This window comes from Pezoporus occidentalis, unplaced genomic scaffold, assembly GCF_034315485.1.
Source record: "Pezoporus occidentalis ecotype Australia unplaced genomic scaffold, CSIRO_AGI_Poc_V1 ctg85, whole genome shotgun sequence".
Classification (NCBI taxonomy): Eukaryota; Metazoa; Chordata; class Aves; order Psittaciformes; family Psittacidae; genus Pezoporus; species Pezoporus occidentalis.
In genome coordinates, this window is record NW_026916212.1 from 2,066,285 (window position 1) to 2,080,893 (window position 14,609).

Below are 14,609 nucleotides of genomic sequence, written 5' to 3' on the forward strand. Positions count from 1 at the left end.
TTTTTGTATATGTATATATAACTCAGGGAGAAAATCTAAGATATCAGATATCTACAATTATAATTCCTATCCTGTTAAAATCAGCAAAATTACAGTGTATGTGTGTTTTTCAGAAGATAAGCCATAACTGAGATAATTATCAAAGCCATTATATATAAGAAGGTTATATATATGCCTAATATTAATGAAAACAGGCTATGTAAAAGTCTATACATGCTTGGGAAAATTAATTTTAGTACATGCAAACTTCTCTAAGTGCATGATTTCCACTACATGAATACTAGTTAGCTACACAGGAATGAGGAAAATGTCAGTTCTGACTTTCAGTGTGATCTATATTATAATAATAATTGAAGTTACTAATTGGAAAAATGAAGTTCCCAAGTCCTTCATTCAAACATTAATAAGACCAAACCAAGAATAAAAATTATCTGAAGATTGCATATGAAATCCAGGGTTCAGTTTGGAGATGCCAGCTCTGTATTTCACATGCCTCCCATAAAAACAATACCTTTGACATGCCTCCATCAGACTGCAAACCTCTTATTGCTCGTCTACTTTCTTCACACCTACTCCTGGTGATGAAGAAATTTGATTGATAACAGATGTTACATGTTCTGCCACAGAACTTGTATGCAATGGAAGAAAAACAGTCCCAGTCCATTATTCCTTTGAGAAGCATATTGCCTCTCTACCTCCTCCACACTTGATTCTGGGTTTGGTTTTTTTTTCAGACTGGGAAGACCTGGTAGAAGAGATGGCTTCTCCTGTATATAGAAGATGGTTACCATTTTGTGACATTAATGATAACTAAATAAATTAAAGAAAGAATAGCAATATAATTTTAATCTTCCTGATTTGATGACATCAGTTAATCTAATTTTTAATCTTCACTTCAGTATTAGTCATAAGAGATTGTGCATTTCTAAGCAATTTTTACAACCTATGATTAATGATTACCTTCTGAATGTAGGACATTAATATAGTCCCTCAGTAGGTATGTTCATCCAAGAGACTGAATGTTTACAGGCAAAGCAGAATCATGGAGCACAGGAGATGACATATTTATTGATGAATGCGCTGTTATGTCAATAACACTGAAGTGAAGCTGTGTCATATTGAACCATTTTGTGAGGAAGATCTCGTGCGATGAGCTTGCACACTTAAGGCACTTTTTTGGTTGTTTTGTTTTGTTTTTTGGTTTGTTTTTTGTGGTGTTTCATATTTGAAAAATAATTTTTTTTCTAAGAAGCATTATATTGGTAGCAGTGATAATTTTTGTTGAGAATTTCTCAAACTTTTGTGGGTTCCTATTAACCAGGTTATGATCCTGGTTTAAGATGTACCATGTACAGGATGCATATGCAGAGTTAACATGGGTTTAAGTTTGCATATTAGTTTTCATTTTGTGTGGAAGTTCTGAATGTACCTGAGTAGAAAGAGTAAACAAAACAATAAACGTACCATAACTTACCACAAATAAAGAAAAAGACAGTGTCACCCTTCTGCATTTGGGCAAGACTGCAGTTCCTGAGAAAACTATTTGTTCCAGGGCCAAATGGAGAAATTCAAGATACTTAGGTGAAAATACATAAGGACAGACATGAAAATGCAAAAAAGAAAGCATGGAACACCCCAAAGTGTACATGTGCATATACACATATATAGCTAAGAACTCTGATGTATTTTATCCAATACCAGATGCTTGGCAATTCAATGGCACAAACTTGGCTGGAAAATAGTATCTCTAATGTCTGAATTCACTGACAGTGTGGAAGAAGCTATTCTACTTTACTAAGTTATTTGGCATCTGATAAACATCTTATTTTGAGAGTTTTTTTGGAAATAAATTTTTGTATCAAGGTCTACTCTTACTTAGTTCTTGGATTGATCAACTTGAGGCATGGTGTAGCATTGCAGTGCAGTTTTTGAAGTGGCAGCAGAAATGGAAAAGCTCCTCTGACAAAACAGCACGGCCTTAATGAAAAAAATATGATGCATTTTCAAGCTGGTGAGTTGAGTAAATTTTCAGTATTTGCTAAGCTGAAAGCCTTATTGTTTCATAGTTGGAATTTACAGGTAATCAAAAATGGCCACATTCTAGTGCTGAGGATCTTCCACTCAAGTTTCACTCAATAAGTTTTCAAACTGTCTTAAAGTCAAGCCAGATCTCGAACCATACTCTAAAAATCCGTGAACCGTCTTCTACACATGGACATATCTTTTTAATTATTACTAACCTGAATCACTAAACTTTGGTGATTTATGGCCCTTTATGAGAAGGAGCCTTGCAGTGCAGTGTGGTCACAAGGGGCAGAGTACGAATCACAGCAGGGAGCATGCAGGTGCTGTAAAGCACTGGTGAGCCCTGCCTTGAAAACTGCAGGGTCCTGTATTTGCTAGCATTACAGTGCTTTAAACGAGTCCATACGGGTGTGTCATAGGGATGGTCTCACCAACCCTATTTGTAGACTGCTCCCAAAGTTGTAATAGCTAGCCCTTAACGAACATGTGATGAACATGGGAGTTGAGCTAAAATTGAAGTCTAAGACAGAAGGTAAGGATGTGAGCAGGAGTGAGTGGTGGGATGACAGATAGGGAGTATGCAAAAAATGAGACTCCTGGGAAAGTAGGAGGTCTCAAGCATTCTCAGTCACCTTCAACAGCTACTTCTAACCTGCCATGTTTAACTGCTTTCAGCCCTCACCAACCATTAGGCTCATGGTTGTGCACTGTGAATTTAAAACACAGTCTAACTTTCTAAATTCAGATGAGCTTTCCTACTGATTTCAGTGGGAAGACACCCCCCTGAGATAACATTTGGTGTCATGTATTTAAATACTGTTAGCCTCATATTCTCTTTACATCTTCCTTTTCCTCTAAAACTACTGTGTAACTGCTCAAATGGCAAACACTTGATTGGCAAGGACATCCTGTTTGCTGAGACCTAGTTCTAGAAGACGCTTTTTTTTTTTTTTTTTGTGGAAATAAGTGATAAAAGAAACCTACATGTAAGCCTGGTGCTGCAATCTTAATTCTGGGAATAGTCTAGCTAAAGCAAGACCACCTGTAGTTGTGGTCTTTCATTCTATTTTATGTAAATAATACAAACCAGAAGAAAATAACTTGCTGTTCTAGCACATTAGAATGTGTGCACTGAAATTTTAGTTATTGCTTTGTAGGCACCTACCTCCTTTGAAATATTCTGAAAAACTGGTCATGGGACTTAAACAGTGTAATTTTGAGAAGGATTTGTGTCTTGTGTAAATGTTATTGCCACAGACTAATATAATAAGATTACTAATTCTACAGAGTTAAAGAAGACAGAGGTGATGTTTAGTTGTTTGGGTTTTTTTGCAGGGTGAGGGAAGTTGTTTATTTGTTTGTTTGTTTCAAGGAGTCTATAATGTACCATAAGGCTAATTGGAATTATATAGTCTTTATAATGATGAAAATGTCATATCATGCAATGGTGCAGCATTATGACTACCATGGTGTAAAATCTTATCTTTTAGGTTAGGTATCAGTCTGGTTTTGAAAGTTATGTACTAAATTCATAAATCCTATTTTTCTTTTGATTTTTTTTCCCTCTCAGCACCCTATTTTGAAGTGATATTTTGTAAGTGTTGTGCTTACTCAGATGCCATCACACAGAGTAAGTGATCATTCCTGCCTTTTAATGAGTGCAAATCACAAAAGATAGAATTCTTCTGCTGGGTGAGAGGTAGATGAAAAGTTAAATTCTAAACCATAATGTTCTGTAGTAGATGATAAAATGTGGAAACTTTCAAAGAAAATCTTCTTTAGGGATTAAAAAAAATAACTCATTTGTTTGTGATATAATGAGTGCTCAACATACTCAACATATTTCGGCAGTTAGTGGAATATTTCATAAAAAAAACTACGAGGAATAAGAACGCTCTCAATTTTCTACTTCTTTGCTATTTGCAATTACTTAGTGCACAATATGCTTTTAGAATAGCATCTTGAAAATAAAGTACATTAAATAGACATTGTGTTGAAATCTACAGCAACAGTAGCCTGAAAGGAAACACTCATATCAGTAATCCTTTTCTTTGACATTTAAACTGCATAATATTTTTTTATGAGCTAACTTATTTTTAAGTTGAAGAGGTTATGGTTTATAAGGACCAGATAGAATATTGTCCTGAAATACGTGAAAATATACTTTTGACTAACAAAAACAATACCACTACTGTTAACTGAAATTTAACATGGAGATCAGTAGGAATATTTTCTTCTACATACAGAGAAATCTGTATTTAAGAAAGCACTGAAAGATCTGTCAAAAATTAATTGTTCAATATACCTAGTTCTCTAAAGAGGAGGAAAAAAAAAACTATTAGGTAAATTTGGTGAATTATGTGATCTGCTGCTATCATCAGAAAATTCAGTAAAGGGACTGAATAAATTTCTAGGTTTTTGCAACCAAATTCTTCAGATTGTTTGGTGCAATCTGCATTTAGGTCTCCTTGAGTGGAATCAGTGTTCATCCAGATCAGCGTTTGCACTAGCTCCCAGTGTTCATTCTAGATGTCACAAGAATTCAGCAAAATGAGCCACAGCCTGTGTTTCTACCATACTAAAACAACTACATCAAAACATACCTTCTTGCCTATATAATCTCTCCACACTTTCCATGTTGTGACCTACAGCTTCCTGTATGTTTAATCTTGGAGAAAAGGACAGTTTAAAGAGTAACAGAATGAAAACTCTATGTATTTTGTTTAATATTCTGATATCTCACCATCTGACTAGTCCTTTAGACCATACACCTCTTGATCTCCTAAGACAGTAAACTCCAGTATGTGTGGACAAATATTTCAGCTTGAAATGTTGAGCAGACAAGGTACAGCTAAAAATATGTAAACTAATTTTCAATAATTTATCATCAAGAACTCTTACTGAGTAGTTTGTATGGACTTCTGCAAATGCAAAGCATAGACATAAAGATCTTGTAGATGAATGGAAATTCCAATCTATTTATGATAACAGTCAGGACATGTCTTCACTCGAAACCTCTTCTCATCAGATATGATTGCCAGTCTTGATTGTACAATACTCTACAATTGTGAAGATAAAATATTATTCTCTGGCATTTAATTTGTCTTCTCTAATTTTGTATTTTATTTCACTTCATGCTCCATCCTCTACAGGCAAAGCTGTAATAACTTGTCATTCACATCTGACGGTGTGGCAAAATTGCAAATTAAATTGGGAAGAGATGGCAAAGCATGTTGCCCATATATACTGTAATCAAATATCTCAGTACGAGGACAAGGCAACTGAAATGCTTGTGCACATCTTTACATGATATTCTCAGTGTCAGCTGAACCAAGCAAAACATTTCGTGGAGATTCACTCTTCTGAGGTCTGCTGCAGTATTGATTCTTTATTAAGGTACTCAGTAGCAGAAAGAAATTTTGCATGATTATTGAAACATGCTCCTGGAAACACTATGAAATATCCTTTGGTTGACAGTATCATCTGAGACAAATCTTAATGCACACTTTAGGAAATAGTCCAGTAATAATTTTGAATCACACAATTGACTAGTCAAAAAAGACATATCCCTGTAAAAAGCAAGACAAATTATTGAAAATTTCTTATTCTGCTTCTCCTTGGATATTGATTCATTTCTGTCTAACAGGAAAGAAAGAAAACTGCAATTACCATAGTGCTGTTCATGCTACTATACTTAGAGCTCTATCACGTTTTCCAGTATCAACCCCTATTGTCACAGGTTTCTAAACTCAGCATTAGCCTGGCACCAACAAGATCAGCTGTTCTTCAATGTCTGAATCCTAAAAGGGATTATATTTTAAAACACTTTGGGCCATATTCTGTTCTTAATTATCTTGATATAAATCTGGACTCATACTGTAGTAGCCAAGCACAATCTTTCCATTCCCCTTTTTTGCCATTTTCTAGGAAGAACTCTGTTCAAAAGTAATGCATGAATTCAACATTTCTAGTCTCCTAATAAAGACTTAGTGATCTGGAGATTTTAGAGAGGAAATAAAGTATTACTATGCCCCTTATTATAGTAATGACTGGATTATTTTTAAACCCGATAGGATGAGTATATTGCACTTAAAAACTTTTTGATTCTTATCATGTCTCTAAGTGTGTCAGAGGAGGTTTTATGACTCTTAAAAAATTGGTAGGCATTTTATACTGTATTATCATATAGAAGAGGACTAAGTTCTCTGTAGATCAGCATTTCTTTATCTGCCAGATAATTTGCTTCAGTGTCAGTGAAGAGTTAGCTCTTGTGGAAAAGCACTGATAATGCATGGAGTGGATGGAGGTTTAGCAATATGTGGTACAGTTTCAGAGGGGTGGTAGAAGGCATATTTGGTTTAATTTTTCTAATTAAGAAACCATCTTTTCAAAGTCTAGAAATTTTTTAGATAATGTTATAGTTCTAGGTCAGCCACCTAGAGAAAATTTCAATATTAAAGGTGATAAATCTGAACTGACTGTTGAATCCTGTATTCAGTTACTTGATACTTTCTCTGAACAGTGTGAAAAAAAATTTTGTTGGTTTGGTGACCTTAAAAAGGGAGAAACAAGGTATACCTATTTATTTAAATTTATTCCAAATCAGGATCTAAAACTGGAGGATAGCACCTTTAACTATCTAATTTTGCTCTCATGAAATTGATGGCAAGTATCTTCTTCCTAGCTATGATTTAAGTACACACAAAATTAAACTGACTTTAATGAAATTTGAGCAGGTTCATCACTTAGTAGTTTTCAGTCTTTTGAAAGGGCAAGCAGTAGCAAAAAAAAAAAAAAAAAAAAAAATTCTGTCATACCATATTATCAGATACTGTATTTTAGGTTTTCCTACCTAATCTCAGCCAAATACTAGAAACAATGAGAGATCAGTTCTAATAGGAGGTTCATTTATAGAAAATTATCTCAGAAACTTTCTGAGGATCAGCCATGATTACAAAAAAGCTAGAGGCAGGCCTGAAATAAAGAGCAGATGAAAGAGTCATTAGCATGGGAAAACCTGGGTGCGCACTTCAGAAATGGCACCTTTGCTGAAAACAGTCCTACAATACCTCATTGCACCACATACTGAAAAAGAAAAGCAACTTTCATATAACCTCTGAGGACTAATGCAGCCAGAAGTTTCAGGCTAATTTTCTTGAATCAAGAAAAGATAAAGCAGTCATCAATAAAATCTATTGCCGTGTTGCTGTAGAAATGAATCACAAGTGAGGTCTGAAATGCCACCCATTTGCAAAATAAGTGCATATTTTACAAAGCAATTAAAGCATATTAAGTGACCTATAAGAATCTGTTTTTCCTTCCTTTCTTCTCAGGTACAGTTCTGAAATTAACATTGGACAACTTGCTTGCTTTAAAGCAATGCACATGATAATGGTTCTTTCACTCATATTAAAGCCACTGTGAAAAGGATTCTGTTAAGAGTGGGCTAACCACAGTTAGTGGGTTAAAGTGTACATAGAGCAGGTTAAAGTGTACTGAACCAAGTTTATTGAGAGAGACATGACAGTGCTGTGTCTTGTGGAGCACTGTGTTGTGGAGGGATGTTGCTGTCTCTCTGGGTAATAGAGGAGTCAGTGACAAAATAAGGTAGTGACCCACTCAGAAATGTCTAACATATGCTGGCACAGATGCTACCAGACATCTCCCACAGGGAATGAGACAGGGAGTGATTATTGAATATTAGGGAAATTTGTACCAGAGAGGATTAAAGCTTCTTTCTTTTCTCTTCCTGTTTTGGGGGAGGGGCGGGTGGGGGAAAGGAGAGGGATCATGTCATTGCCCTGCTGTAGTGGTGAACAAAAGAGAAGCAGCTGAAGTTCAACTTCATGAGCTGCCCCCCTCTTGATATATGTAAAGCCACATGTTCAAGCAACAGTAGATTAATGTGGAGATCTTTCATCTCTGGAGATAAGAGTTTAAATCTAGGTCAGATCCCTTATGGTAGTATTTTGAGATGAAATATAAAAATGCCCATGCTATTTTTGCTTCTAGAAGAGAATAAAATACTTCACTGCCACATTTTGCATTAGATTTTGTAAATTGGTTTATTTCAGCAGTTTTGAAATTCATGGTAAATGGATAGGTTATTATCAAATATGTTTGTTGGACATTTGTTTTCCTCTGTTGTCCCTATTAAGAAGAGGCATAAAGCAAGCTCAACATAGGTATACACAAACACAGACCACTAAAAGAACAAAGGAAAAAAAGGGCCAAATTTTGACTGAGGAAAATTTCCCACAGGGGGAATACTAATAGGTTAAACAGAACCAATTATACATATAAATATTGAATAAAAAATAGCAAGTATTAGTTTTGTGACACATTGTGGAGTTCCATTTACGAGGTTTCACACAATGCATACCTGACTTGATTACAGTGTGCCAGAATATAGTGCCACTGTCTGCATCAAAGGTTTACATTGGTGCAAATTATTGACATAGGTAAAATGTTTGGGAAATAAAAACGCTGGTCTGCCCACTCAGGTAAGAGTTCGATCCAAATAGAATCAAGTTTGGGAATATTTCTTTTTTCTGGTATGTCTTTCTTGTGATATGCCTGTGCACACAAATGAAGATTTTAGAAATACAATAATAAGTTGAACATTTCATTAAACTTTTAGTTTTCCCTTGTAATTTGTGGCCTTTAAGAGATATGGGGATATTAAGGGGCAAGAGGATGCAGGGCTGAAGTTCTCAATTTGCCCGATATACCCAGAAGGCAGATACATGTTTTGTGGCAAGGAAGAGCATTGCTAGCTGTACTTTACCCATTCAGCTTTTGAAAATTACTTTCCCAGCAAAGCAAGAGGTGACCTAGTCTCTTCAGGGGGATTTCATTTGCAACTTCAAAATTGCTCTTGAGGAGACTGCCTACAGAAATTTTATGTACAAGCTGTAAGCCAGGCTTTGGATTTCTAATCTGTATTCACAAATCCAGTTCCTTTGTTGCAGCAGGAATGTTCCTGATTTTACCAACAACAGTCACAGTTCTGAGAACTGGCAGGCAGATAATGTTTTCAAAGAAAATAGTTTTAAAAAGAGAAAGTGTCATCACAGGAACCGAACAAAGTACATTAACCAACTCAACTGCTGTTATGCTTAATCTTTCACACCATGGTTTCTCTTCTGCATCCAATTCTCAGGTATTACTGCAAAGACATATTTTTCTGAATAGAAACTTCAGGACTGGGAACAATAGACATGTTTTTCTTATCCAATCAAGGAACCTCATCTACATAATCCTGTTCTGTCTGTATATGGTCTATGGGACTAGCTGGATCTCCTACTGTTGATAGTTTCTAAAACTAGGTTTTTAAAGTGTTTTTTAGAGAAGAAAGTTTTAGCACTTCTACCCACCAAAACCTTTGTTTTGGTAAGGAGCAGACTGCTATCAGTACATAAGCACAATTGAAGCTTGTAAAATTTTATTTTAGGGCCTACTTATAAGGCTATCTTATTTGTATGCATGTATGTTTTATTAGTACAACAGCAATAGAAAAAATCTTTGAGCAAACTATCTGATTTCCTGCCCTTTTTTTCTTCCTTGTGACTGTTATTTTCCATCTCTAACGTTTTTCAGTTGTTCCAGGTGTATAGGCCTGTGCCATGTGGCTACTCTTCTTCTGAATCTTTGACCAAACTCTTTGATGATGTCTCCATGCAGCAGATAGATCCCAGGCATAAAGACAATTTTTTTTCAGAACATAATTCAGACAATCTCTGGCTCTTTTATTATTTGCATTCTTTCTGAAAAATTCTGAGGAAAAATGACATGTTGGGTTTTGTTTTTTTTTTTTTTTTTCAATTCTGTGCAAAATGGAGTGTATTTTATTTAAATTTTCAGTGTTATCTATTAGTTTCTGTGAAGGTTATTGTTAATTATTAGTATGCTCTTGGGAGTATTCATGACAGTTTAAAAATAATTTTGCTCTGAGAAACTTAAAAAATAAAGATTAGACTTTGTACATCTTAGTTCAGCAATCTGGATGGATGTATCATTTTCTCATTACTAAAACAAGCAAGACTGTCTGCTTAATTATACATCAAAGTAGAAAATATTTGAACAAAAGAAATGGGTGTCTGTGTGAAGACAATGGCTAGAAATGAGAACTACACATATTCATTTTTTAAAATGAGCCTTTAAAAATGAGCTTCTCTGTTCTCCTGCTTTTATTTATATCATTCCGGGTTTAATAACATTTTCTCTAGAAGCAGGGAATGGAATAATGCAAGACTAATTCAAAGAGATACATCAATGAGGGTTGTGAGATGGTCTGGCACACAGTATAAAAATAGATGTGAGAAAATATCATGCAGCAAAATCAGTGCCAGAAAATGATGCCATCTAAGGAGTGAAAGCAACATAGTCAGCTACGTAACAGTATGACTTTGATATAACCCTACAGGCAGTTCTACACCAACAAGCAGTCAGCACTGAACGCAGCCACATTGCTGGCAGTGAATCCATACAAAGGACTAGCCACAGGCCATGATGCCACTGCAGAAGGAATATATATTTCAACATTTGACATCTTGCTCTAACAGCTGCCAAGTTTGGCAGTAGCTATTGACCTGATTGCTCAAGGACAGAGAGGAAAAAGAAAAGCAGCAATATAAGCAAGCAATACACAGAGATTTAAAGATCAGAAGCATTCATGTAGATACATGAGCAGATACACTGCCCATAGGTGCTAAAGATTCTCTTCTCGGAAACAAAAGCTGTGTAATTATATAAATACAATCATGTTTAAAGAGCTTTAACATAGTGAAGATTAATGAAAAAAAAAGATTTACTATTTTTGGAAAGTACGTGGCCCTTGGTTATATTCTGAAGGGTTTCACTTCAGGCTTTTATGTAAGAATATGTGAAATATGTCTGCATGCATAAGAATATCCAGTATCTCAAGTGATTCTGAATAAGAAACATTTCAAAAGGGAAAATTGTGCGCAGGTAACTGATGAGACATTTTAGTCCACTGCATTGTCAAAGTCTAACTATTTCTAATGGCAAGGAAGATAATTAAAAACTGTTAATTTCCAGTGGGCCTCCCACATTTTTACACTCAGAATCTCTGATTTAGCATAACCTTTGCCGATACTAGCCTTGTGATTTCTCTTTTCCTTCTCTTTTGCTGTTCTGCCCAGCAGTAAAATCTCCATGGCAAGGATTGTCATTTACTCCAGAGCTGATTTATCAGGAAAGCTAATGGGGTTGTCATGTCCCCTTAAATAGCCATTAACACTTCCCCCTGTGATGCACATTACGTGTCACAAGAAGCATGTAACTGAGCAGGTCCACTTTGCCATTGCCAGTCCACTGAGGCAAAATGCAATTTGTTTGTTTATTGGGATAAGATATAATGAAACTGTTCATTTTTGCTTGACAGTAAGTACATTTTATTCTCTACTTATTTCTAAAACCAAGTATCAGAGTGAGTTTCCAATTCTATCCCAAGGTTGCATTTAAAGGCACAGATGTGAAGAAAACACTCAGATATTTGTTATTCACTTTTGGAAGCACGGTAGCTCCCTAGTGATACATGCTCTAGTTCTTTGTGGTCTATGGCTTAACTATAGATCTAAGAAGCTGTTACAAATGGAAACTATGAGTGTTTTAGCTAAAAGGTAAAGACTAGAACTATTAATTCTCTGTTCTTTTGGTGTTGTCTCTGTCCAAATCATACCAATATTTGTCTTAATAACAACAAAGAGCAGTTACGCTTCTAATACAAAGACGTGTACAAAAGTAAAGAAAAGTGAGGCTTAGGAAATTATTTTAGCATTATACACTTCAAAATATGTTTAAAAGTGTATTTTTTTCTCCAATATTTCCTTTAAAACCCTTTTAAAAAAATATATGTTCTGAAAAATGTATTTTTCCCTTTGCATTTAAGGGTGGATTTATGCATTTGCTTCTATACTTTAAAGGGATTTTTGTAATTTGAACTGCAAAAAAGGGTAGGTAAGAATCTGCATTCATTTATACCAGTAACCTCTACAGTTCTTATGAATTCTGTGTGTTCTTGCATATTACTTTAGGAAAAGTAATTACGGACTTGCCAGATGAGTCACACTTTGACAGCTACTTTAGAAGTGTGTTCTCTCCAATTTGGGTAAAGCAAACGGACAAACAATGAATAACATGGGAATTGTACAAACAGTCAGAGCAATTCAGCATCACAAGTCACTTGTGAAATCTGTAATATCTGAGGAGTAAGCAAATATAAGTACAATTCAGTATAAAAGGCAGCCTGAAGTTTTAAAGGTGACTTGAAAGAAATGTTGATTTGTTTGTTTTCCTTGAAATGAGTCTTGGGGTTATTTATTTATATTTTCCTTCAGTTTTTGAGACCATAAAAGCAAATCTTTGATTTCTATCTCTTTTCTTACCCTTAAAGATATAAAGAATATGAAGCCTTTGGCATATTTGTTTTCATTTTATTGGAGGGACATGATGCTGCAGGCAGGGTAGCTAGCAATTGAGAGGAAGATATTATGAAGGCAGAGGTATCTTAAGTGTTTAATGAAATCATCCTTTAAAAAATATTTAATTTGATCAGAAAAATAAGTTTTGCATTCATCTTTGGGTTTGCAATTTTCTTCCCCACCTTTGTCCACACAAAGCTTTTTCCTTGATGTCCCCCTCAGACTCTGTCAAATCTGACCGTCCAGTAGTGGGAGGTGAGCCACTGGGATTGCTCCTTAGTGTCCTGTGGTCTGCAGCTTGGCAGAGTGGCTGTACAGATCAATGTAAATTCAGCCAGCCCAGTGCTTATGGCTTTTATTCAGTTTAGGGAGGAAATTTGTGTTGACTCCTGTAATTTCCTGGTAGAACTAAAAGGTTTCTCCATAATGTGCCAGGAGAGTTTTTCTCATTTTATTATAGGTTAGAGCAATAATGTCAGAAACAGTCTCACATGTTACAGTACTGTGTGTACTGTGGTCTGGTACAGTTAGATAATGGCAAGAAGAGAAACAGAGCATAAGTTATAAAAACCCAGCCAAGAATCCATGAGAATACTATGAAGAAATCATCACTGTTGTCTTCCCTTTCCTTCCTATATGTCATTCTATTTCATCCTTTCACCCTACCTAGATCTCACACCCAGTGATAGGCAGAAGGGGCTAAATGCTTTATCTTTTTCAAGACTCTCTGACCATATATCTTCCTGCTTTCATCTGGCCAGCCTGAGGCTTTCATCTGCGTCCTCTAGTGAAGAACACTGGTTCACTGTTAATTAGAAAACTGAATTCTGCAATCCTCATACATGCACGCATCATGTGCCATGGTTTAGCACTTCTGCCATGTGGATTCATACCAGCTGAAGAGCTGATTCTAGAGATACAGCAAGGCACCAGTTCCTTAGTGTTTGTTTTTTAAATATTGGATTATGTTTACATGCTCCTATTAATAGAAGCTGACATTTAGCTGACTACATACTGTGTCAGTTGCTTGAAATTCTTGGATGAGAATAAAATAAACATCATGATACATTTACTGAAGCTGTAAAAGAAAGTCTTGCAAGAAGTGAAAGATTTAAGCTGGAATGATTTCTCTTCCTCTTTTGCAGGCAGTGTGCTAAAGGTAAAATGATGTGCTTAGGAGAGGTAGATAGGAGTGTAACATAAAGATACAGATAATTGCAGTAATAGCATAATAGATGAGACAAGCACTAAACACAAATATATAAGGCTAATTTGGAAATACATGTATGGGTAAGTAGCATGCCGCGTCGCCTAGTATATGAAATAAAAAGTTTCCCTGTTTCCAGGTTAAATGCCTCCACCTTTGTTTTGATGAAGCTCTGTCTGAGGTCAGTGACTAGTCTAAGAGAAGACAAACTCCAAAATCGTCTACAGTTTGCTTTGCAGTAGTTAAAAATTGATGTTCATGTGGTAGGTATTAGTCAATGCATAGTGGGCAGATTCTGAGTTCAAGCAAACACAAATCAGAACTGACTGTCCTGAAGTGAGTGAAGCTACTGAGATGTGAATATACTGTTAAATCTCAGTGTGTTTTTAACCAGGCAGATTTCCTCTTTTTTATTTTGAAACATGGAGGAATAGACAAGGAGGGCCACCTGGGAAGCATTATTTGAAGTGGAAAAGACTAGGATCCATTGAGTTATGATGATACCTACACCCCTAAACAGTGCCTAGCTATACACATAGGCACAGGAACTCATCAGCACAAGAGCTGTGTACTGTGTTACAACAGTCCCTTCTATACCTCTGACCCATGGCAACAAAAAGCAATTCTCTGACACAGAAGCAATGACCAGACAGCTTTCCCAGAAGACAGTCTGGATGTTACCTTTCTGTTTTGTTGAATAATAGGACTGAACACTGCAGAGGCTCCAATTCTGTGTCAGCTGGTGTCAGTTGCAGAAGGTTCTGGACATACTTAAGTTACTAGTATTGTTGCATCCTTCTTTACTGTGTGGATCTAATAATTGCAATTTATGCAATTATGAAGAATTCCAGGCATTTGTAAAAAATGGAATAAGCATTGATAAATTTGCACACACAACATAGCAAGTACTTAGCACAAACAGAAACTGTTAA